The following is a 23,874-nucleotide window of genomic DNA, read 5'->3' on the forward strand; positions in this document are numbered from 1 at the left end:
ACTCATAAGCCAAACTTTGGGCAGAGTGCAGGGAATCTTATGAAATCAGGGAGCGATAGAAAGACCTGGAGGGGACAGGAACTTCAAAAGGAGACCAACAGAGCCAAAATAAAAACAACTGAGCCCTAGGGTCCCTGAAGAGAATGATACCCCAACCAAGAACAATGCATGGAGAGGACCTAAAACCCCTGCTCAAATGTAGGCCATAGAATCAGTCTCCAAATGGGGTCCCTATTAAGGGGAGCAGGGGCTTTCTCTGGCATGAACTCAGCGGCTGGCTCTCTGATCACCTCCCCCTGGGAGGGGGCAGCCATGTCAGGCCACAGAGGAAGGCAATGAAGCCAGTCCTGATGAGACCTGATAGGTTACGGTCAGATAGAAGGGGAGGAGGACCTCCCCTATCAGAGGACTAGGGGAGGGACATAGGGGGAGAAAAGGGAGGGAATGTGGGATTGGGAAGGGACGAGGGAGGGGCCCACATCTGGGATACAAACTGAATAAATTGTAACAAATGGTAACAAAAAAGAAAAAATATATATGGTAAGTTTCCATATGCAGGTTTGTTTTCCATGGAGGGTGAGATCTCCAGGGTCATTGTGGCTCACCCAGGCCAAGAGTCCCTGGGTTAATACTTGGCCTGTCATTCTGTGGTCCGCTGACAAACCATCACCCTGATATTACTCATTCTCAGATGAATTCTTTTGTTTTAAAACTTATCCTGAGTAAGATGTAAGTGCTGCCAACTAAAGTGTTAACACACCTGTATGTGCATGGGTGTATGCAGCTACTCATGTGTGTGGGCTACACATACATGTAGAAGACAGAGGACAGCTCCAAGTGTTCCTACCATACCATTCTGATTTTGGTTTGTTTGTTTGTTTGTTTGTTTGTTTGTTTTTTGAGACGAGGTTTCTTTGTGTAAGTGTGGTTGTTCCGGTACTCTGTAGACCTGGCTGGCCCTCGACTCACAGAGATGCACTTGCCTCTGCCTCTTGAGTGCTGAGAATAAAGGCCACCACTGCCTGGCTCCATTCTGTTTTTTCAGATAGTGTGTCTCGTTGGCTTGTAACACGCCAAGTGGCTAGGATGACTGGCCAGTGTTGCACACCGGGCTGGCCTAGAAGAGGCAAAGTTTGGCTGGGGCAGATTAGTCCAAGCGGTATCTTGGTCAGTGTGGTGAGTGGGAGGACACACGACTGAGAACAACTTCGGAGAACTGGTTGGTTTACTAGGGGCAGAAAATGGGTATTTATGTCCCTGAGAAAGTGGGCAGGGTCTCTGGGCCAAGGTTTGTGTGAGTGTGCATAATTGGCCAGCACTGGGGTGTTTGTTAGAAGATACTTCATCTGCAAACTGAGGGTTACAGAGGCCTTATAAGTCAAACAAGGATTGAAGTCTGACAACCCTCAGAATAATAAATTCTCACTAGGGTTAATGGTGGGGCAGCCGACTTCATGGAGTCAGGTCTGGAAGCAGAGGAAGCCAACTCTTGTCATCTGGAGTTGAAGCTCTTCTTTTCCCTTCCTGCATAACCTTGAACCATTACAATTGCACAGCAACCAGGGAGCCAATTGCCGCCACATCTCCAGCCCTTGTACTATATCTGACTTCTTTGTACACCGTGTCTATTGATCAAACTTAGGTCCTCATGCTTGCAAATAAAGCCTTTCACCGACTGAGCCACCTCCTTACATCCCTAAGTATCCTTTATTTGGCTAATCACTCTGTCCTTTTTGAAGTCTGTACACATACCGCTCTGTGATGTTTTTGAAATCAGTTTGAAGCTGCCATGACACCATTTATGTTTCATCTTCTCTACTTGCATTTTTAAAAGGGAGCTACTAATAAGTAGTGAACTCTACTATTAAAATTGACAACGTGCGGTTTAGATCTCAGAGTATAGGGGAACTGGAAAATATTTCTCAGTTCCTCTTCAAGGAGAAAGCATTCTTGAGATGCTTTGACCATGCTTCTGATCTCATTTCCCTTCTGTCATAGTCCCATAGTGAGCTCTGCTCACTCTACAGAAGATCTGTGTCCCCCCCCATCCATCTATAACAGTACCAGGAACAGATGCTTCTCTGTTTTGCTGAGACCAGTTTCATTGGAATAAGATCAAACAAATGCTGGCAGACTGGTGGGGTCCCAAATGCACAGGGGAAAAAAGAATACTGTTGAACATAAGTGGAACAGCATTCACAGGTGCAAGGCAAAGTAGTCAAATCAGATGTTAGAAGACGCAATGTCAAACAACAAAAAGAAAACAATGGGCAAAGTTCAAGAATGGAGTAAGAAGGAAGTGGAGTGTAAGAATCTAGGGCAGAGGTGTAATCACATTCAGGATTTTGTCTTTTTCTAGATGACAGCTCTGTGATGTGAAATGGCCAGGGATGGACATCTACAAATCAACATACAGGACAAGAGGATACTGAGAGAAACAAGCCCAGACCTGGATGTCACAATTGGCTGCTGTGATGGTAAAGGTAAAGGCATTGACCACAAATCAAGGCCTGAAGAAGGGTTTAGCCAGGTATAAACATTGCCTTTTTAAATTTTAATTAAAGATAGTTGGAAATTTTTATATTAGCTTGTTAATATCATTAATCCAGAGAAAACATTAAAGATTGTCCTTTAAAAATATTTAAAAAAGTGAATCTCAGGTTCCTTGACTTTGCTAATTGGAAGCATTGGGACAATTTACACAGGCAACCTGCTGTGGAACTCCCCTGTGAGGATGGCATGACAGTTGCCACCTTGAGATCCAAACAGCTGTAATCACCCACATTGGACCCTCACAAGACTGGACCCATCAACATTCTTTCATGGAAGCTTGGAGAACTTAGGAGACCTTTCTCTCTCTGAGGATATGTAAGTGATGGAGTGAAAGGTATAGCATTGGTGGCATAGCTGCCTGTAAATTGCCTATGCTCTTGTATGTAACCACAAGCAGACTTCGGTGAAATAATTTCCTTTGGGTTTGTCATTGGTCCTTTACTTGGGAGTGAATAGACATTTGTTCATGTCTTTCCGGGAAAAGTCATGCGGTACAACTTTCCTCCATGGAAGTTTTCATTGTGCAATATAAATTACATGCCAGAGCTATTGTGAGAATTGTTCCATCGATAGGGTGTCAGGCATAACACTAGGTACTTTCATATGTTCTGTCTTATTTTGTATAGTCACAGTACAGAGTAAGTATGGTTCTCATTTTACAGAGATACATTGAATAACTTATCCATGCCCCCACAATTTGAGAACGTATATAAGGAATCACCCATGGGCTACAGTGGGTGTTTAATATATATGGGCTTTGTCCTTCTCTATGTGCAAAGCTGACCATAGATGACTTTTTTTCAATTGTCTGATTATTGAAGATAAAATTCTTAGAAGAGTGATTCCTCTCTACTGAGCTGGGATTCATTTAACTCTCATAATGATCCTTGTGAATTTGATAGCCTCCTACTCCATCGAGGCTATTACCTTACCGTAATGTTCTGACTTCCTCTGCTACCAGTGATTCCCAGGGGACTTCCTTCTGCATTTGTTTGCAGCTGCTTCTGGTGACATTTCCTCTTTACCTGATTCTCAAGATAATTTGTTTCTCTTTTGAACTTGAGCAGGCCGAGAGATAATGTCAAAAAATGAATCAATACCTTGACAAGCACCACAAATAAAACCCCTCGGCTTTTGCAGGAGAGATATTTCTATTATCCAGTTGTCATGGAAGTAGAGGGGCCTTGAAGAAAAGAACCAGGAGGTTACGGTGAACACCTTCTGGTATGTAAGATCCTGTGCATAGGTGAGGTGGGAGGAGCTTCGGCCTTGTAAGGTCCAGTATGGGAATAATACAGGTAGAGGGATGTCATCCTGTGGCACCACTGGGAACTCCAGGTGGAACATGGGAGCTTTTGATTCAATGTACAGTGGAGCCCCTTCAGAGAGCAGCTGCAGAAACCCATCCCTCCATCATTACAGCCTTCCGTGTAAAGGGAGTCAATGATGCCTTACAGTTAGGAAGGTTCTCAACCTTGCTAACACGGCGACGCTTTATTGTAGTTTCTTGTGTTGTGATAAGCCCCAAACACAAAATCATTTTCATTGCTACTTCATAACTGTTTTTGCTACTGTTATAAGTTGATATGCAGGGTATCTGATATGTGACCCTGTGAAAAGGTCTTTTGACCCCCAAAGGAGTCTTGACCTATAGGTTGAGAGCCGCTGAATCTCAGACGACTTGAGCTGGGTTTTTTTTTTTTTTTTTTTTTTTTTTTTGAGGAGATGTTAAAGCTGGAATCATGTTATTTCCTCTTCCCTCAAAATACATCCAGCATCTATGGACTGAATACAGCTTGTTTGAGATTTGCCTTAAATGTGTTTGTAGTGGTTTGAATGACAAATACTTCATATAGTTGCACGTGTATGAATACTTGGTTTCCTGTCTCCTGCTTCTCGGAGAGGTTTCTAAACCTTCAGGTAGTACAGCCCTGGGGAGAAAGAACAGCACTATGGACTTAAAAGTTTGCAATTTTTCCCCCGTTCCAGTTCACTCTCTTGGCTTCCTATATACAACCGAGATGCGATCTTTCAGTTTCCTGCTCTGGCCACCTGCAGTCATGCTGCCCTCTCCAGTATGGACTCTCCCTCTGGAAATCTAAACCCTTCATAGAGTTTTATCTGAGTCACAGAATGTAACTATTACAGTATTTATAAAATAATAATAATAATAATAAATGTTTGAATTATTCGTAACATTTTAGATGAGACTTGCCAGAAATTCCAGATTTCTGTCTCCTCTTAAAATTAATATTTGATAAGCCAGGGCCAGTATTTCCATAGGCTAAAAGAGACTGAATTTAAAGATCATCTTCTGACGGGACAGGTGGTATCCTGTGTGCCGAGGTCTGCCATGTGATACCGTGCTCACTTAAGCTTCTGTCCAGTCTCCTGGGAAAAGAACAATAGGACAAAGGCTTATAAGCTAGCATGGTTTATAACAGAAAAAGTAAATCACATCTTTAAAAAAGCTATTGTGTTTTTACATTATTATTCCAGTTTCATAGTAAGAAAAACTGGAAGTCGGAGAGGTTAATTTATAATAGACACATGGTTGGTAGGGGGTAGCACCACACTTTGAAACTGAGTCTCTCTGGTCCCAAGTTGTATAGGACCATGGAGTCCAAATCTATTTTTCTACACTCTGGCCTCACCTGGCTTCTCCATCTGCTGGTGGCCGACACCCACATATTTCTGTATCCTTAGGGAACTTGATAACCTGTCAGCTATCTCAAACTTAATATCATATCAGACACCATTGTGACACCAGGAAAATCCAAGCAGAGTCTTATTCTTAGCCTTATTTGTTGGCAGCCCTTCTGATCTCCGAATCTCTAATCAGAATGTAGGCAGTGATATTCAAGCAGAATAGGAGAAACTTCTTTGTATATCACCAAGGTTACCATTTGCATGAAGGGAAGAGAGGTTGGATGACTTTCAGTCCGGCAATTCAGCAGCCATCTGCACTTCACATCACTGGCCTGAATTTTCAGCTTCATTAAATTCTTTCAGGTCATCTGGTCCCAATCTTCGTGGTTGCCTGAGTGCATATTTATGTCCCATGAGTTATTGCCATTTCTAACCTGTGCTTTACTGCTCCTACTTCCTCCTCACCTTTAATTGCTCTTGCAGCACTTTTTGTTATTATTTTAAAAGTTTTCCCTTTCCCAATTATTTCTGAGAGCCCACAGCGGTTGCTCCATGGATCCCAGATATTTTGCCCTCTGGGTTTTTATATGGCACCCGCCTCATTCTGCCAAGACTCCTTGGCAACTTTTGCTAGGACTACAGTGCTCTACATGAAACCGCTGCCAAGTGGTATTAAGGTCATATGGGTTCCACATAGTAGAGGTTTGGTGCTTATCACAGCACCTCTTTGCCAGTGAGTATCCTTTTCTCTTCCCCTGTGGGATCCAGAGGCAATGCCGTGGGGAACATGGCTGAAAGGTAAAATGCTGAGTTAGGGGTTCCTTCCCTCCTTTGATGATTAAGGCTATGTTGCCACATGCAGACTGAATGAAGTGGCCCTGCTTTGTAGAAAGCTTTCTCCCAGATGGCTCCTTACTCCCCTGTCCACATCCCTTCCTATCATACCTGCACTGAATGTGAGTGAGCTCAGTGCCAGATCTCAGGGATTAACACTGTTAGAGTTAAGTTAGAAGCCCTGGAATCTGAGGATGCAGCACTTTGTGTGGCCTTAAAGCCCAGATCATCTGACATAGGTTGACCACACAGGTGTGTACCCTAGATACAGAACGGCTTCAGTGTGCCTTCGGGCGCTTGCTATGCAGCTTCTGTAAAGAAGCAAGAACTCCAGTGTAACACAGGTACACAACCTCATAGGCACAGCTCCAGGAAGTCCGTGGGCCAGCCTCAGCAACCATCGGGAAAGAGAAGTAAAATCCGAAAACAGGGATATAGATACATGTAGAAAAAAGACCAAGATGGTAAGCTTTGTCTTGTTTCTGCTTTCCTCTGCAGACTGCCTCTACCACCTTATTTAAAGTGACATGCACCTATCCCATTGTTCTTTGGTTTAAATGCAATAGTTTCAAAAATATGCAAGACTTGTCATATTTGTTCCCATCTCAAGTTCAAGTTCCCAGCAGGGAGAACCTTATAAGTGTTGCTTGTGTTTAAGTGTTCCAGAGCTCACCCCTCATCTAGTCAACTCTGTCCTTCCACCAAATCTGAAGTAATGGATTAGAAACAGTCTACAGAGAAGACTAATGTGTTCTCACATCCATTCTATCACATCATTGGTTCTCTTCAACTATACCTTTTGGGGAGCAAAGGAACAAAACTCGGGATGGTCATTGAAGTGAAGCAAAGAGTAGCTGATTCTTTTTTTTTTTTTTTTCTTTTTTTTTTCTTATTTTTTTTTTTTTCAATGCAGTTTATTCAGGAACATTGAACAATCCTCGGACCCCGGGGAAAGCCAGCCCATAGCTTAAATAGCCTCTGGGTAGCCAACCCAGGCGTGCCACGGGGGCAATGCAGATAGGTCCACATACATGGAAGCAAGCCAGATCCTCAGCCTTAGCCAAATGTGGAATTGTTCATGACAGAGAGCACTCACCATCGGGAAGGTGGAAGGCGGAAACCAGCTCCATCTTTAAGGCATAGCATTCCGCAGCTCTCTACAGTTCCCCCTTTTTGTTTTAGACGCATCAGGCAAGAGTAGAGGTCTGATCTCTGATATTAGAAATAAATTGGGACTTTGTACAGATGTTCATTTAGGTGTCATCCACCCAAAGAGCATCAGACCGTCCGATACCTTTTTCTCAGAGGCGGGACCTGGGGCATCAACCCGCATGCAATCAGACATGCTCTTCTCTGGGTCCAAAGCGGCTGACCCTGAGTGCAGTGCTTAGCCTCGCATCCTGAGCGTATCATTTTAGCTTTTTATGGTATCCAACCATGCTTGGGGAGAATGTCCTGTTTCAATGGCTGTAAAGGCCTGAATGATCATGGCTGCATCACACTGTTGTGAGACTCTAATCTTGCATATATACCACAGGCAAACCAAGGAGACCAACACCAGAAGGCCTGCTAACACTCCCATGCCCGCCCATTCCTTCAGACGATTCATGGCTGCAGCAATCCATGTTGATAATCCTGTGGCTAGTCCTGCGTCCACTCCGGTAGAATTTACTGTGACAATGGCCACTCTCAGCTGCTCCATCGTAGTATCGAATTCTCCAGTCCAATTACCTAAAATATAGCTCGACAATTGTTTAGACAGATTTTCAGCACAGGAAAAATTCTCATGTTGTATGCTAGTGACACAAAGTCCAGCATACTTTCATTGACAGCCAGGTTGGAGTAGCTGATTCTTTATGGTGCATGATCTTTGCTCCAAATACTGTGATAAACATCAAGGAATGAATTCACCTATTATACACAGCAAGATCATACCAGTGTGTACTGTTATTATTAGTCTCATATCACAGTGAATACTGATATCAGTCTTGAGCAGCTGGCTGGACCATCCTTAATGTAGAGATGAGTTCTAATCAAAATGAATGCTTTTAATCACTAGAGCCAGGCACACCTGACTTTAGATTTGAAGTTTCCACTGGCTATATGCTTTTAAACTAATCATGTTTCCTCATCTATGACTGGAAATGAAAGTCTCTATCCTATTTAAAATGTTTAAGCTTAGAACATGTACCTGAACCTCCCTACATTAGCCAAGCACTTTTGCTCTTCTTACTCCTCCAATCTTTAACAAAAACCTTCAGAGATCCTCTGATTTCCTCTGAGCTTAGGTCAACAGTTTTGAAAAAGCTAGAGGAAGCAGGGTTTGACGTCACCAAACCTGGATTTGAATATTGCTTCTGTATTAAGCCAATTCCTTGAAATAAGAACAACTATCTTTATAATTCTGAATCAGTTTCCCCATCTATACTGATGGTGATGCAAGCATGTTCTGAAGATTAAAATTAATGCATGTTAAATGTTCTGGAAACACCAAGGCACCAGAAACTTGGAAGAGATTAATACTACGGCAGAAAGTCCCGGGATGAACTCTTGGCCTGTGCCTGGCTCTCTGGGTTGTTTTAGAAAGTTTGTTGTTTGCTCAGTGTTTTCAAGCTCTTAGTTTGTAGCAGCAAGTGTTTACCTTTCTTACCTTCTAGGTGGAAGGAGTTCTGAGCTTAAGGTGTGTTTTTTTTAAGCTTCTTTACAGAGCTAAAAGATAATGGATGTCTACTAAATGCCAGATATACAGATAGAGTCAGCTTGTCTATGGATCTGTTTTTCAAGTGTTTTTGTTAAAGCTTTTATTTCAGTGTTCTAGAGACTTCCCAACAATGGTGCTAAAGCCTTTGAAAAACCTTGAAAACTCCTCTGTAGGTGCTCCTACTACTAATGCCATGCAAATTCATGAGTACTAATGTAAATAAGAATGGGTTAAACAAATATTCTTTTATTTCTGTTTTGTTCTTTACATTTGGTAACTATATCCTCTATAGATCATGTTACTACATTTCTGTATTCTGCAGAGCCTCAAGGCATGTCTTGAGATATCAAAGAGGAAGAAAAAAAAACCATAACAACATGGAATCACGAACTGTTAGAGCTTAAAGATCATTATGTTCAGCCCTGTCATGTTACGGATGAGGAGATGTCTAAGGGACATGAGGTGGCTTGCCTAAGGTCACACAGCAAAACAGTAATCTTTTCCTAATGAGAACTTTCCCTCTGAAATATTTTGATGTCTTCAGTGTTGTTGACATTTCCTTGGAAAGAAAACAAGCTTTGAAATGAAATATTTTCTTCCAAGAGCCAAAGGGCTTGAGGATGGATGGGGCTTGTAGAAATAAACCAGCAGAAAGGCACTAACCAAAGCCTTCCTACCTGGTGGTGGCTTCATAGTTCTGAACAAGTACACCCTCTGGAAAGCAGCAAAGATATGCTAAGGCAGGAGGATTCCTTCAAATGAAATTATCAGATCAGTGTGTTCAATAATTATTTCTCAAGGATCTGCTTCATGACAAAAGTGTGCCCAATTCTATGAGAATTTAATGTGCAGATAAAAATAATTAACATTTATACAATGGAGGCAGCAAAGCACAGTGGTCAAGAACTGTGACTGCAGAGTCAGCATAAGCAACTTCTAGCTGTAAGGTTTTGAGCAAATGTTGTTTATTATTTTTTTAATGTATTAGTTTATGTGTCTGTGTGTGTCTGAGCACATGTATTTGCATCTTGTGCATGCAGGTGCCTGAAGAGTCCAGAGGAGAGCATCAAATTCCCTGCAACAAGAGTCACAGGAGATTGTGAGCTGGCTGGGGTGGGTGCTCTTTACTGCTTATCTTCCTTTCCAGGTTCTTGAGTAAAGCTCTTTTGCAGTTCAGCTTCCTTAAGGATCAAGTGGGAGCTTACTAATAGTTGGGAAGGTCAGGAGTTTAATAAATATCAGGGTCTGATACACATAATCTTACAGGGTACATAATGCTACCTAATCTTCTGCTACGTAAGATTATGTGTACACAATCTTAGAGGGTCTGTCAGAACCTAGTCCTGTGATATAGGTACCATTGTCATCTGAAGGTCAGAAATGAAAGATTGCTTCTAGATTAGGACATCAGAGAGGCTCCTAAGGGAAGACAGCAAGGGGTCTGAGTCTTGAACATTTTATTTATGTAGGACTGTGAAAGGCAGTGTGTTGATGAGAAGCAGTCAGGGGTTGGTTCAGTAACTGGGGCCCCTAGTGCATGTGCAGGACTGCAGTGGCTGGTGATGTCCGAAGACCTACGTGAACACATCAGATTGGGCCTGACATACAAGACAGAGTGTGCAAATCAAAGATCAGTTGCCCGGAATGGCTCATAAGACAATCAAATGGCAAAAGAAATAGAGTAAAAATTAAGGTCTAAGACTTTGAGACTATTTTTCAGTAAGAATTAGTAAAATAATCCTTTTATTTACCTGCTTGGTTTTCTTTCAACAAAAGTCACATCAATATGCAGAAGGAAAAAAGTATCCTTTTGTTTAAATTCACATTGGAGGAGGGTTGTTTTGCAAGTATTGTGATTATGTGAAGAGTGCAAGCATTCTTTAAGAAATGTGATGCACTTTACATATTTAAACTAAAATCTAATTGTATAGATTTTTCTTTGATTGAATATGTTCAGAATTTGAACTGTGAATTTTTTCCACTGGTTTCTCCTCTCCTTCATTGGTTCATTCTTCCTTCCTAGGCAAATGATGTTTGCTGTGCTTTAATTCTGACTTCTTTATGTTTTAAAGTTTGGTTTGTGTTTAAAGGTCACATTTAGCTACTCATGCTCCTAATATCCCTTTGTCAGGGTTAAAAGAGGTAGTAGAGTTGACTTAATACAACATTCACATCATGGTTGAGAATGGTGAAGTTCAGAGGGAATGTGACTGCTTTCAAGAATGTAGCACCAGTTAAAGATAGAACATATGATTTGGGTTTTTAAGGCATTATCTGAATGCACAAATAGTCCATTGCTTTGGAGAAGAGCTTAGCTTCTAAGAAATGGCGCCTACATCTTCAACCTAACTCTCATGTACTGTTTCAAATCCGTGAGGCGTTTAGATGCCGAAGGGAACCTGAAGATGTTGAAATCTAGCAACTTTCTTGCTGTGGCATGAATGAGTCTCCCTGAAATATAAGCTCTAAGACAGCAGTCTTAAGAGGTATGACTTTGGTGAGAGTTTGGGTTCCTGGGGGCTCTGAATTAATGAATGCATTAATGCTGTCATACAGGGGTTTGGCTGGGGAAGTTTGGTCCCTTTTTTTACCTTCTGTCTTTGACACGTGAAGCTGCAATGCTCCTTCCTTCTGGGAGATGCAGCATTAATGCACTGTCTTAGATCTGCAGAACAGCCCTCAGCAGAGAGTGGAACCTACTGGTGCCTTGATCTTATATCTCTCTGTCTCCAGAACTGTTCGAAATACATTTCTGTAGCTTATCAATTTTCATCTTGGTCCTTCTGTTATGGCAGCAAAAATGTACCACAATATTCCTTGTGCAGAGGCCAAGGTTGAAAGAATTGAAGGGACTTGCCCAGTTTAGATGATTGGAGAGGGTCAGAGCAAGGTCAAGGATTCCAGTGGACTGACTCCTAGGACCATGTTCTCCCCCTGCACATGTTTATCCTTATTTCCCAGAGTCTTCATTTCAAGAAGCCATCTCTTTACAGTCACATATACGGAAAGGAATTCTACTTCACAATGCCTGGAAGAACATCAAGTGGAGTGTATCCAAGCCAAGAAGAAACCAACTGCTTCATTTTCTTATGTTCAGGTCGGTGTGTAGTAGGGGTGTGGATGGGCAAGATAGAGCAATTCAGCAAGTTCTTCATTGCTTTATTCCCACAAAGTACTCTCATTATTCTGGTGAAACCAGAGCCCCAAATAGTGAACGTAGAGTTGAAATCCTGGTGAAGCAAACCCAATCCCACTAAATCCCAGGTCACCTATTTGCACAGCACTTTAGAACTATTGTGTTCTTCCTAGTTATAAAGAGTAAATACATCTGAAACCTCAATGGCAAGATTGTGTGATGGTTATGTGTAAGTGTATACATTTGTGTGAAAGCATGGTTCAAACTATTAAAAAATACCAAAAGACATCTACAGGGCTTTTCCCTGTTGCCTCATTCTTTCTCATCTGTCACGGACTGGACTCAGAGAATAATATTAATCCAAATCTCCATAACATTTCTGTATTTTTCAATCTTAGTTGCCTGGTAAAATCACTTGGGAGCTTTCAAAATAATATTAAGCTTCACTCTAAGAGGCTCTTCTTCATTTGATTTAGGTAGGGTCTAGACATCATGTTTTTGTGTTCTTTTAAATACTCAGATGCCCAAAATACAACCAGAGTAGAGAATTACTTGCTTAGACTTCTAAGTAGATATTTTTTTCTTTTTGCATTTATTATTATTTATTTATTACAATTTTTTCACTTTGTATCCCTACTGTGGCACCCTCCCTGGTCTCCTCCCAATTCAACCCTCCCTCCCTCTTCTCCCCCTAGTCCACTAATAGGGGAGGACCTCCTCCCTTTCTGTCTGACCCTAGCCTATGAGGTCTCATCAGAACTGGCTGCATTGTCTTCCTCTGTGCCGTGGCAAGGCTGATCAGAGAGTCTGCCACTGAGTTCATGCCAGAGAAAGTTCCTGCTCCTCTTACTAGGGAATCCACTTGGAGACTGAACCTATAAGCTACATCTGAGCAGGGGTTTTAGGTCCTCTCCATGTGCTGTCCTTGGTTGGGTATCAATCTCTGCAGGGCCCCCAGGGCCGAGTTTTTTGGCTGTGTTGGTCTCCTTTTGGAGCTCCTGATCCCTCCAGTCTTTCTATCTCCATCTTTTTTTATAAAATTCCCTGCACTCTGACCAAAGTTTGGCTATGAGTCTCAGTCTCTGCTTCGACACCTCAATCAGTAGAGTCTTTTAGAGGCCATCTTTGGTAGGCTCCTGTCCTGTTCCCTGTCTTCTCCTGCTTCCAATATCTATCGCATTTGCCCCTCTGAATGAGGATTGAACATCTTTCCTAGGGTCTTCCTTGTTGTTTAGCTACTTTAGGGGTATAGATTTTAGGATGTTTATCCTATATTATATGGCTAATATCCACTTATGAGTGAATATACACCATGTGTGTCTTTCTGCTTCTAGGATCCCTCACTCAGGATGATCTTTTCTAGTTCCCACCATTTACCTGCAAATTTAATGATTTCCTTGTTTTTAATAGCTGAGTAGTATTCCATTGTGCAGATGTACCACAATTTCTGTATCCATTCTTCGGTTGAGGGGCATCTGGGTTGTTTCCTGCTTCTGTATAATATAAATAAACATGGTTAAGGCAAATGTCCTTGTTGTATAGTTGAGCATACTTTGGATATATGCTTACCAGTGGTATAGCTGGATCTTGAGGTAGCACTACTAATTTTCTGAGAAAATGCCAGATTGATTTTCAAGTGGTTATACAAGTTTACATTCCCACTAGCAATGGAGGAGGGTTCCCGTTTCTCCACATCTTCTCCAGCATATGTTGTCACTTGAGGTTTTAAACTTAGCCATAGGTGTAAGGTGAAATCTCAGGGTTGTTTTGATTTGCATCTCCCTGATGACTAAGGATGTTGAACATTTCTTTAAGTGTTTCTCTACCATTTGCTATTCCTCTATTGAGAATTCTGTTTAGCTCTGTACTCTATTTTTTAATTAGATTACTTGGTTTGTTGCTTTTTAACTTCTCTATGTATTCTGGATATCAGCCGTCTGTCAGATAAAGGGTTAGTGAAGATCCTTTCCCAATCTTTAGGCTGTCATTTTGTTCTAACAACAGTGTCTTTTGCTTTACAGAAGCTTTCCAGTTTCATGAGGTCCCATTTATTGATTGTTTATCTTAGAGCCTATGCTGTTGGTGTTCTGTTCAGGAAGTTGTCTCCTGTGCCAATTGGGTTCCAAGCTCTTTCCCTCTTTTTCTTCTAACAAGTTTTGTGTGTCTGGTTTTATGTTGAAGTAAGTAGATTTTTCTTATTGCTGAGATCTACTGTTATTTTATAGCTGTTTGGGAGTAGATAGACTTGAAATGTGGTGTCCATTCAATTATCCATTGACCACTTAATTTAAAACACTCATATTGATAGCTTTCTGACAGGTGCATGGATGGATTGTGGTAGGCAAAAAGATAAACTGAAATGTTTAGTACACAAGAAAGGCATATGGTAAAACAGTGAAACTGACCAGAAGTAGAAATAATTACTGCCTAGTAAGTTACTGTTTCAGAGGAGAAATCCTAAAGGTTTTGTGGAGTCTTCGAAGATTGTGTAGCATGTAGTAACATTTAAAAAAATGAGGGTAGGGGAGGTGATCCCTTTGCAAGAGATACATAATTAATTGAAAATTTGCTTTTGATAAGTTCACAATGGTGCATCATGTTCCTGGGTTTGGAACCCAGGAGCCCTATGTCTGGGTTTGGAAGATGGAATCATCTTCTAGTGTAAAGTAGAGGCAGAAAGCAAAGCTGAGAGCTAAAGCTTAAAAGAGTCAAAAGAACACTTTTTTTTTTCCTGATCAAGAACAATGGCTTATCCGGCTATTCTAAAACTTCTGAAAATGAAATGCTGGGCATTCTGAAAAATAATCCCATTATTTCAGATACCTAAGATGTGTTGTGCATTGCTCATGAATGATTTGGTGAGACTGAAATATAAATAAGCACCAAGCCTCACTTTGAGAAGATGCTCAAAAAGTTCAGCACATCTAATCTACTGGAATTTAAATTTAAATGAACACAAACGATAAATGTCCATATTAGTGTCTCATCATTATGCCATATACCTAGAATATTAGGTACTGTTCTCATTGCTGTCGTCAAACACCTGACAAAAGTAACTTAAAGGTACATAGGAGAGCATGGGCAGGCAGAAGCATCATGTCTTGAGGGAAGAAGTAAGGACTTCCAGGTAGAGCTAGTCTCTGGCTTTTGTAACAATTTTCTTTGTAGAACTAATGAAAGTCTCATGAAAAACAACCTTTTTCAAGGGCACGACCTCAGTTTCTTTTAGGATGTTGGAATCAGCTCCATTTTCTAAAGGCTGCAGGACCTGGGGACCACTCTTCCCAACACATGAAGCTTTGTATAAAAACTTTGTAAGCAATGTTGAGGTAAGCCTATTGGAGGCCCATGGGGAATGCTGAGTGAAGCGTCAGAGGCTTCTGCGACTCAAGAGATCCTGATCCTCTGTCCACAGTGTTGATTCACTAGAGCATCCCAGAACACTAGTGAAGTCTCAAAATGGATTTGAAGCCAGGGCAGTGACTGCTTCCCCCTTCTTTATGGAAGTCTCCTAAGGTGACCTTGCCCCCTCCCTCACCCCATCTCCCACATTTCCTCATATTTGCACCAACCTGGTTGATGGTTACTAGTGTTTGAGGCTAGCATGGTTTTGTCTGATTCTACTTGGGCTCCGTCGCCACTCATCCCCTTTCTCTCACTTCCTGATCCCCACAAAACTTACTCACAGCATTTCATAGTCAGTGATTAGATCTACTTATATGAAAAAAAAATATTCACCTGGAACTCCGACTTTATTGAGCATTGTGCATTTTACCTGGCATTCCTGCTGTGGGTTATGGCTGGCTAGGGTTTTTTTGGTGAAGGAAGGAAGGGCGTAGATTAAATAGAGATCCCACATAGGGAAAAGGGAGCCGTAGAGGCCGGAGGGCAGTATAAGGTGTGCTGCAAGTTGTCCGAATAACCTGAAGCCCCATCACAAAAGTCTTGAATGTCGCTATGACTGGTGTGTGCTCTGTCAGGAATTATAAGCCATTCTGTGTGTTATATGGGAAAGTGTACATAATCCTTCCATCCATCAGCAAGATGTATTAGTGAGCATGTGTCCTCTGAATTTATCTCTTGGTTTTACCAGTAATTGCCTCCAACTCACAGCCTCTCTCAGCCTTAGTTCCATGATAAATGATCATAATTAGAGCTATGTTCTACATTTCATACAACCAGAAAGCAGACTAGGGCACCATGAATGCTTGTGAGGTACTCTTTTGAAGCTACACACACACACACACACACACACACACACACACACAGCCTTAAAAGATCGTTGCCTTAAAACATTCATCTCGCTCTATTTCACCCCTTGCAAAGGCACTGGACTTTACTCCTGTGTAGGCACCCTCAAGCAAGGATGCACCCATGTCTCTAAATGAGTACATTAGTGTATAAGCGGGTGCTGTGTCTTGCATGATGTGACTGATACAAAGTATTTTCACATTCCATCGAACCCTCATGCCATAAAAGGCCAGCAGGAAGCCGTCGACAGCAGGTGGCGGGTAAGGGGACCACAGGAAGGCTGCTATATTCCAGGTGAGGTGTAATGAACACCTTAGCTGAAGTAATGGAAAGGAGAGCTGAAAATGGAAGGAAGAGATAAAAAAGAACCCAGAAATACAAACAAAGGGAAATTCTGACACCTGCATTTTGATCTCCTTGACATTGCTCCCATTTCCTCTGGGGACATGTCCTGGATAAGGGTGAAATCAGATGCTCCTTGGCAGTTTCAAATGACACCGCCCCTAACTTTCCATTGGATAATAGATGGCCCAAAATAGCCTCTGGTCCCACAGTTGGGTGATTACTGAGACTCAGATTCCTATTCTGAAAACACGGGGAAGAAGCTAGGCATTTGCCCACTTACCCCCTCAAGCAGCTGACCCGGGGCATTAGCACCCTGGTGCCTGCTGACGCAGTGCCTCTGCCAAATTCGATTAGTCCTGTGGCCTGGCTAAGCCAGGCATGTCCTGCATTGCTGCTAAAAGAAGCCCTCCAGGAAGGGGTTATAAGATTCATAGATTTTTTTTCTTTTAAGTGTCAATCACTACTGCCTGTGGAAGTTTATGTTAGGGGTGGGGGACAGACAAAAATATCCGAAGGAGCAGAAGACAAAGACAAATAGTATTTTAATGGTCTAAACAGTCATGATAGATTGTTTTTGTCCTTCCAGTTGAACTTTTTAAAGCCTTTCATAGTTCAACAGAGTAAGCCAGGCATTAGTGAAATGACACTGGGGTGTGTTGCTCGGTGAGAGCAGCTGATGAGAGCCTGTGTGAGAAACCATGCAGCTGCATTCTCTATACCCCTAGGCCAGAGAACCTCATCTGCAGACTCATCTGTAGGCTTCCTGCAGCTTTTGTGCCTGCATTGTTCGTGTTCAAGGCACCTGCAGGAGCTGATATACCTTGGCCCCAAAATACCATGTTAGAGTGAACTTCCAGTGCCCCATTATGACTGCAAAGGTTGATTTTAGATTCTAGAATGGCTGTTTCTTGTTATGGCTGTGCATCTGCTTGCATTTTAGTTTACTCTAGGGCTGGGGCCCTTCTTAGCTAATTCTCAGTCATTAGAATCTCTTGATTAGAATTTATTAATTCCCTGAGGCAAAGGAATCCTGGGTAACACTTCTTCCCCTGGGTGGCCAAGCACAGGGAAGGATTTGGGAAAACACAGTTGCCTGGGTTCCACTGTCAGGGTTCTAATTTAACTTACCTGTGTTTGAGGTTAGCCTAAGAACTTTTAAAGCATCTCTGTGTGATTTGTATGTATAGGTCAAAATTGAGAACTGTAGGTCCAGTTAAGATTGAAGCCTTGGGAAAATAGAGATGCAAGCCGAAACCTGACTATATTACATATTAACCGTGATACCTCAGACACCTTATCTAGGTTCTTGTTTTGTCAGGTTCCGTGTTTATAAAATTACACTGCCATGTGGTTGGCATAGCATGGTTACCCAGCATGTGGCTACATAGCATGGTGTCTTGTGCAAATTAAGAATGTGCTATGAGAGTGTGTTGTCAATTTCTTCTCCTTGTAGCTGGTCCCCCAGCATAACACTCAGGATGTCCATCCTTTACTGGCTTCTCACTGGATTGTCTATCTGAAGTGCACAATGTCACTCTTAGCTGGGTGTCTTCTAGAACATGCATGACCCTTTATGCTTGACATCTGCTCAATCCCTGAGAAGTATACAGACCTCCCCACCTTGACTTTGGTGTCAGAACGACTCTACCACCTGGAGGACCTGTTCTCAAAACACTGGGAAGCTACAAGAGCAAACCTTTTGGGTCATTTCTAGTCGATTGGCAGCGATTACACAGGACATAATCAGGTGAAACATCCTGAGGCTAAATCTGAGCTCAGGTAGAACGTTCCAGTGATGGTATGACATGTATGGAAGAGTGAGGAGAGACATGGTAGGTCATGATGTCCAAGCCTGTTGCAGACCTATCAGGGCTTGCACCACTGTCCCTTTTCTTCTCCACCAACCATAAATACAAAATAACTTTGTCAAGTATTGCCCTGGGAGGACTGGAGTTGTAGCTAGGTGGTAGAGTACTTGCCTATCATATAGGATGCCAATACTTAGTACCACTCAAAGAACACTGACCTAGGGGGGACTGAACATTCCTGAGTTTAGCAAGTGTTTCTGAAACACTCATCTAGCCAATCCCAGAAACCCACAGGAAGGGTTCAGATCTGTTACAAAGCTGAAGGGATGACAGCTGTCCCATTTCTAGGTATTGAAAACAGCTGGTGCAAAGTACACAGAACCCTGCCCTAGAGTTGCTCAGCACAGAGCCAGATGAATCACATGCACTTTGGGAGGGGCCTTCATGCAACATGAACCTATTTGCATGTTAACCCTTAAAAGAGCCAGCCAGTGCTCTCTTGAAAGGTAAAAAGAACAAGCATTGCTGATGTTCTTTCTTTCTAATGGAAGCTCAAAACCCTCTGTGTCCCTCTCTCCCTCTCTCCTTCTGTTGCTCCTCTTCCCTTCTCCCCACCTATTTTCTCTCTTCCTCCCTCTTCTCTCTCTTTCCCCTCTCTCCCTCTCCCTTGCATTTTCCCAGTTTCTTTTCATTTTGACGGTGGTTAGCATGGTGACTGCAGGCAGGCTACATGAAGTCCAAGGCCTGCTGCACTACTCCCAAGCACTGAGAATTTTGGCAGAAATTAGCCTTATGTCTTGGTTTCTATGTCCCTAAAGCAGAAATACTGCTACCAGCGACTCTTCACGGACTTTTGTAAAGTGAGTTACTCTGCACAGGTGCCCAGGGATGCTGCCCACACATGGTGTTTATGAGTTCCTGCCATCATGGCATGGGATGGATGCTTAAGATGAGGCAGGAGACTGCGGCAGGCCCTTCTCATAGTCTATGGCCACTTTCAAGGATGTGACTGTGATTTTGTTTCTCTTTCATGAGTAGATAAACAGGAGTTTATTTTCTAGAAGACAAAGTACCCTTGAACACTACCTAGCCAACATGAGATCATTCTCAGGAACCAGAGAACACCAGAAAAGGATCTCTGAAGTCTATGCTAAGTAAGCCCTGCTTTCCAAAATGTCCCCCTACGAGTCTGTGGTGCTTTTCCAGGTTTTCTGTGGGCTCATTTTCTTTTCTAAGTTTTATGTGTATTGCCTCATTTGATATGCACAAAATCCTAAGGCGTGCAAACATCTTTTTTACCTGTTTTATTTATAGGCAGAGAAACAGTCACAGAGAAAGTGAGTGACTTTCCGTTAGTCACAGAGCTGTAGCAGCAGGGCTAAAAGTCAGACACATGAGCCAGACTCCAAAATCTGTAACCTTAATGGCCATAGTATGTGCCTTCTGACAGGTGAGAAGATGGGACCCAGAGGAAGCAGATGGGCATCAAGAGGGAAGCCAGATATAAAATAGCATCAGGAAAAGGTAGACCCAGAAAGGAAACAAATTCCTGACATATTCAGGCTTGAAGGACTCTGGGCCAAGAAGAAGCCAAAGCTTGGAGGCTGTAATGAAGATTCCAGGCTGTGGCATGCCAATGAGCTTGCTTCCCTATGCTGACCAAAGCTTTATTCAGAACAGTATCCCCACAACTAGTTATGAGAAGACACCTTGCTCTCAGTAGACAGGAGAGAATCTACTTAGTGCTCAGAAGTGGCAGTGAGGCAAGCTGAGACATGCACATCCTTGGCAAAGGTGGGATGCTCACCAGAAACAAAATGAAAGCCCATTTTGTTAGAAAGACTTCCAGAAACGGTGACAATGGGGGTTTAACTTGGCATCTCCTCACCACAATTTAGTCACATGCTGGATCTTTCTTTGCCAGGCACCACATAATAGGGCATGTGAGAAAGAAAGAAATAAAACACAGGTAAACAGCATTACCTAGCTTCAAAAGCAAGTTTAGAACCCGCCAGAAAAAGTTGACGCCTTGTAGTTGGTCAGCTTTGCCAATGCATTTTTTTTACCTTGTTACATATTTGGTAAAAAAAAAAATTATAAGCTGCATTTAAAGTGAAAAGTCTCCTGGGGGGCCTACCCACTTCATTCTGACTTGAGGTACCACAGTTTTGTGGCATCTGCCAAGTAAGAAGAGCATCAAGAATGGAGTGAGGCAGGAGTTAGAACATCTCAAGATGTACTCCATCCTGGAAGGCCTTCAGAAATCTCTTTGGTAATCTGTTGTTACTGCAAATAATGGAGTAGGCAGAATGCCTTTGAGCTAAAATCTTACTCCAACACAGTTCAGCTTGGCCTTCTTTTATGAGTGACAAGGGCTTAATAAAGTCTCAAAGAACCAAAATGGCTTGGCCAGCCTAGTTGTGGCTGAATTAAGCAGACTCCTTGGCTTTGAAGCCAAGTTTGCCATAGTTCAGTCCTCCATATTGCCAAAAGGGAAATAGTTCTGGACGGCCTCCCCTCCATTCAATGAACAGAAAAGTCTTCAAATGCAGCTTGAAATCTGGAATATGCAAAAATATGCGCACACACACACACAGACACCCATACGTGCGCGTGCACACACACACAGTGATGACATGGGCAAGGGCCCTCATTTCCAAAAGCCAATCCCCACAAGGAAAATGTAAGCTACCAACACTGGGGAAGTCGGTTGCTCATTCTGGAGTGTCAGCCTAGGACTCCTCAATATTGTTGATGACTAATTAAGCCAAGGTGCATATTTACCTTACGAACAGTATTTCATAGAGTCAGGACTGTTGGCATGTGCACAGACCACCACCTCAGCATAAAGGTGCCGAGTGCTGCCTCTTACTTCTCACTCATTCCAAATGTGTTACAAATGATTGCAGGCTCTGGGTCCTGACCCCCACTACTCCCATGGCTTCGAAAAAGAAAGAAGACAAAATGTCAACTGTAAACTGAGTGAGCTTTTCTTTGCATACCTTTCCATGCTGGCTTTTAAAGCATTATCCCACTTTTAAGAACCCTCTGCTCTTGAACTTCGGAATTGAAGGTGGAGGAGCCTGGAGTCTTGGAAAGAGAGAGTGTCCTGGAAAGAGCAGAGGCCACAGTTCAAAACCCCTGGGCTGTGATAACACCCTGTTACCCAGACAAAGACACAGGAGACTGGATGCTGGCATCCTTTTCTCGTGATACTCAACGACTCACTCCATCTGAGTGCTTGTTAACTAGATTGGGATGTAGCCTCAAAGCCTCCCCAGTCTGCCAGTCTAGAGTGGGGCCAGAGAGGGTACATTTCTAAAGAGTCTACAAATGCTGCTGCAGCTGCTGGTGGAGACTGGAGATCAGTCTGGGACTCACTGTCCTAGTGCAATAGGAAAGAATATGGACACTGGCCACCAACTGAACACCGTTTAATAGGTTTTAGAGAAGGGCTCTGCTGTTTAAGTTTGCCTATTTTTAGACCTTTGCCATTTTCCCCTTCTGACTTGCACCGGATTCCAATTCAGAAACCATTTTTTTAAATATTGGGGTGTGGTTGAATAGATACAACTTTACCAAATAGATTGAATGTATACTATGGTGCTTGATAAGGAATTTTACAAATTGTGAGCATATAAGCTAAACAAAATTATCTCCTCTTACTTCATATATTATATGCAAAGCAGCTCCTGGTTTCTAAGGAATGCTTTGAAAGGATACAAAGCAGCAGAGTGCAGGGCTGCAGAAGGATCCCTATGTCCTTCTGAAACGTAGACACCTCAAGCTGTTTCAACTCATTCTTTGGTTATTTACATGCTGCAGACACATCCTGTCATTAACTACAACAGTTGGTGTGAAATTGTTCTTAGGATAAAGGAAACATTTTTTTCTTTCTGAAGGAAACTGCTTTCTTTATATTTTATGATTAAAAACAAATAGCAGCTCACACTTACGTATAGAAAAAAATGTAAAGGCTGCTTTTAGTGTGTGTGTGTGTGTGTGTGTGTGTGTTGACATATTAATTGAAAAACTAGATTTTACAGTGTTTAGTAGCTTTAAGTGGTTTGATGCTACCGCCATTCCCAGGCATGCAGAATTGTTTTTCAAAGGCAAATGCCAGATTAGGAGCTTTTGACGTGGTGGCTTACCAAGTTATAAAAAGAACTGATGTAAAGGCTTATGGAAATTCTATGTCATGCCACATAAATAAGTTTTTGTTAACGAGTGACAGAATGTGTAAGATGCCACAGTATTTGCACCATTGATGTGTAAACATATTCTTCAAATAATTTACTGTATTTAATCATTTGTTTAGAAGGAACTTGCATTTTCCCTAGAAAGAATACTTGCCAAAATTAAAAAAAAAAAGAAAAAGAAAAGAAAAGATGATGCTCAAAAGACTGGTGATAGAGATGCCATTGGGGTGTCACTAGCTGGACTGTCTAAGCATTGTGGGTGCTTTACAGTAACCATGACCAATTCAAGAGACTATCCTTTTCTCTCGGGTAGAATTCCTCAGCTATAGGAAGGTCAAAGTAACTAAAAGGAGCCAGAAGCTCAGCTACTCCCCTTCTGCCTCCCAAACCACACAGCTCCAAGGATGGTCCAGATCCCATTAGCTACTAATCTTTCTGATCAGCATGTTAGTTAACCATGTGCATGATAGTTCTTTCCAGGCTAAATACTCCATCTGCTTACCTATGTATGTATGTATATGTACGCATGTATGCATGCATGAATGCATGTGTGTATGTATGTGGTTTTCCTTTAAACTTCAGTTAGGTTTGTTGACAATAGCTTACTAAAATATGGCCATTTCATTCTGACGGACTTAACACTCTTGATATTAGAGCCGGAAAAACTAAAAGTAATGCTCGCAAGAGTGCCGAACTGAGGTGAGGCCTGAAGTCTGCTGTTGTGGTTCCAAGGTGTTCTGACCTGTTTTCTAGAGCCTGTTAGTCACTTCAAGGAACATGGGACAATTACAAGACCCACTTCCAATTTTCCCTAAGAGTTGCGGTATTGTTGATAAAATGGTATAGATGATAAAACAACTTCATAGACACGTTGAATGACCACAGAGGCTCACTAATGTGACGAAAGCATTAGATCAAATCATGCAACTTATTTCCAAGGTTCTTAATGATCAAACAGGTTTAATCTAGTGCTAATTGGTTACTCCTGTTAAACTCTAACTTGAGTAATTTAGCAATGTTCTTCTGACCACCTGTTTTCTCTCATTTTGTGGAGGAGGGGGAGGTCATAGCTACAGTCTCAACATAGGTGACGTTTTATGTTGGCTAAGTAAGCTATACATTTTGATCTGACCTTTGGTACTAATGAAAACTTCATCCTATTTGCCAAACCCCTTTAATGTCACAAATATGGATGTCCTATTTAATTTCCACCTCTTGTTACTCAGTCCTTTCAAAAACATTTTGGTCTTTGACAACTATGAAAATTGGGTAAACCTTAAGTATTGCAAAGTTCTAATTTCATGACTGGGCTGCCATGGCTGGCTGTGGTGGAGGGGCACGGGGTGGGGGCTGTTCTCAGAGTTTAGAGAGCTCTGCAAATGCACTGGGCAGATTAGA

The sequence above is a fragment of the Meriones unguiculatus genome, chromosome 18 (assembly GCF_030254825.1).
Source record: "Meriones unguiculatus strain TT.TT164.6M chromosome 18, Bangor_MerUng_6.1, whole genome shotgun sequence".
Lineage (NCBI taxonomy): Eukaryota > Metazoa > Chordata > Mammalia > Rodentia > Muridae > Meriones > Meriones unguiculatus.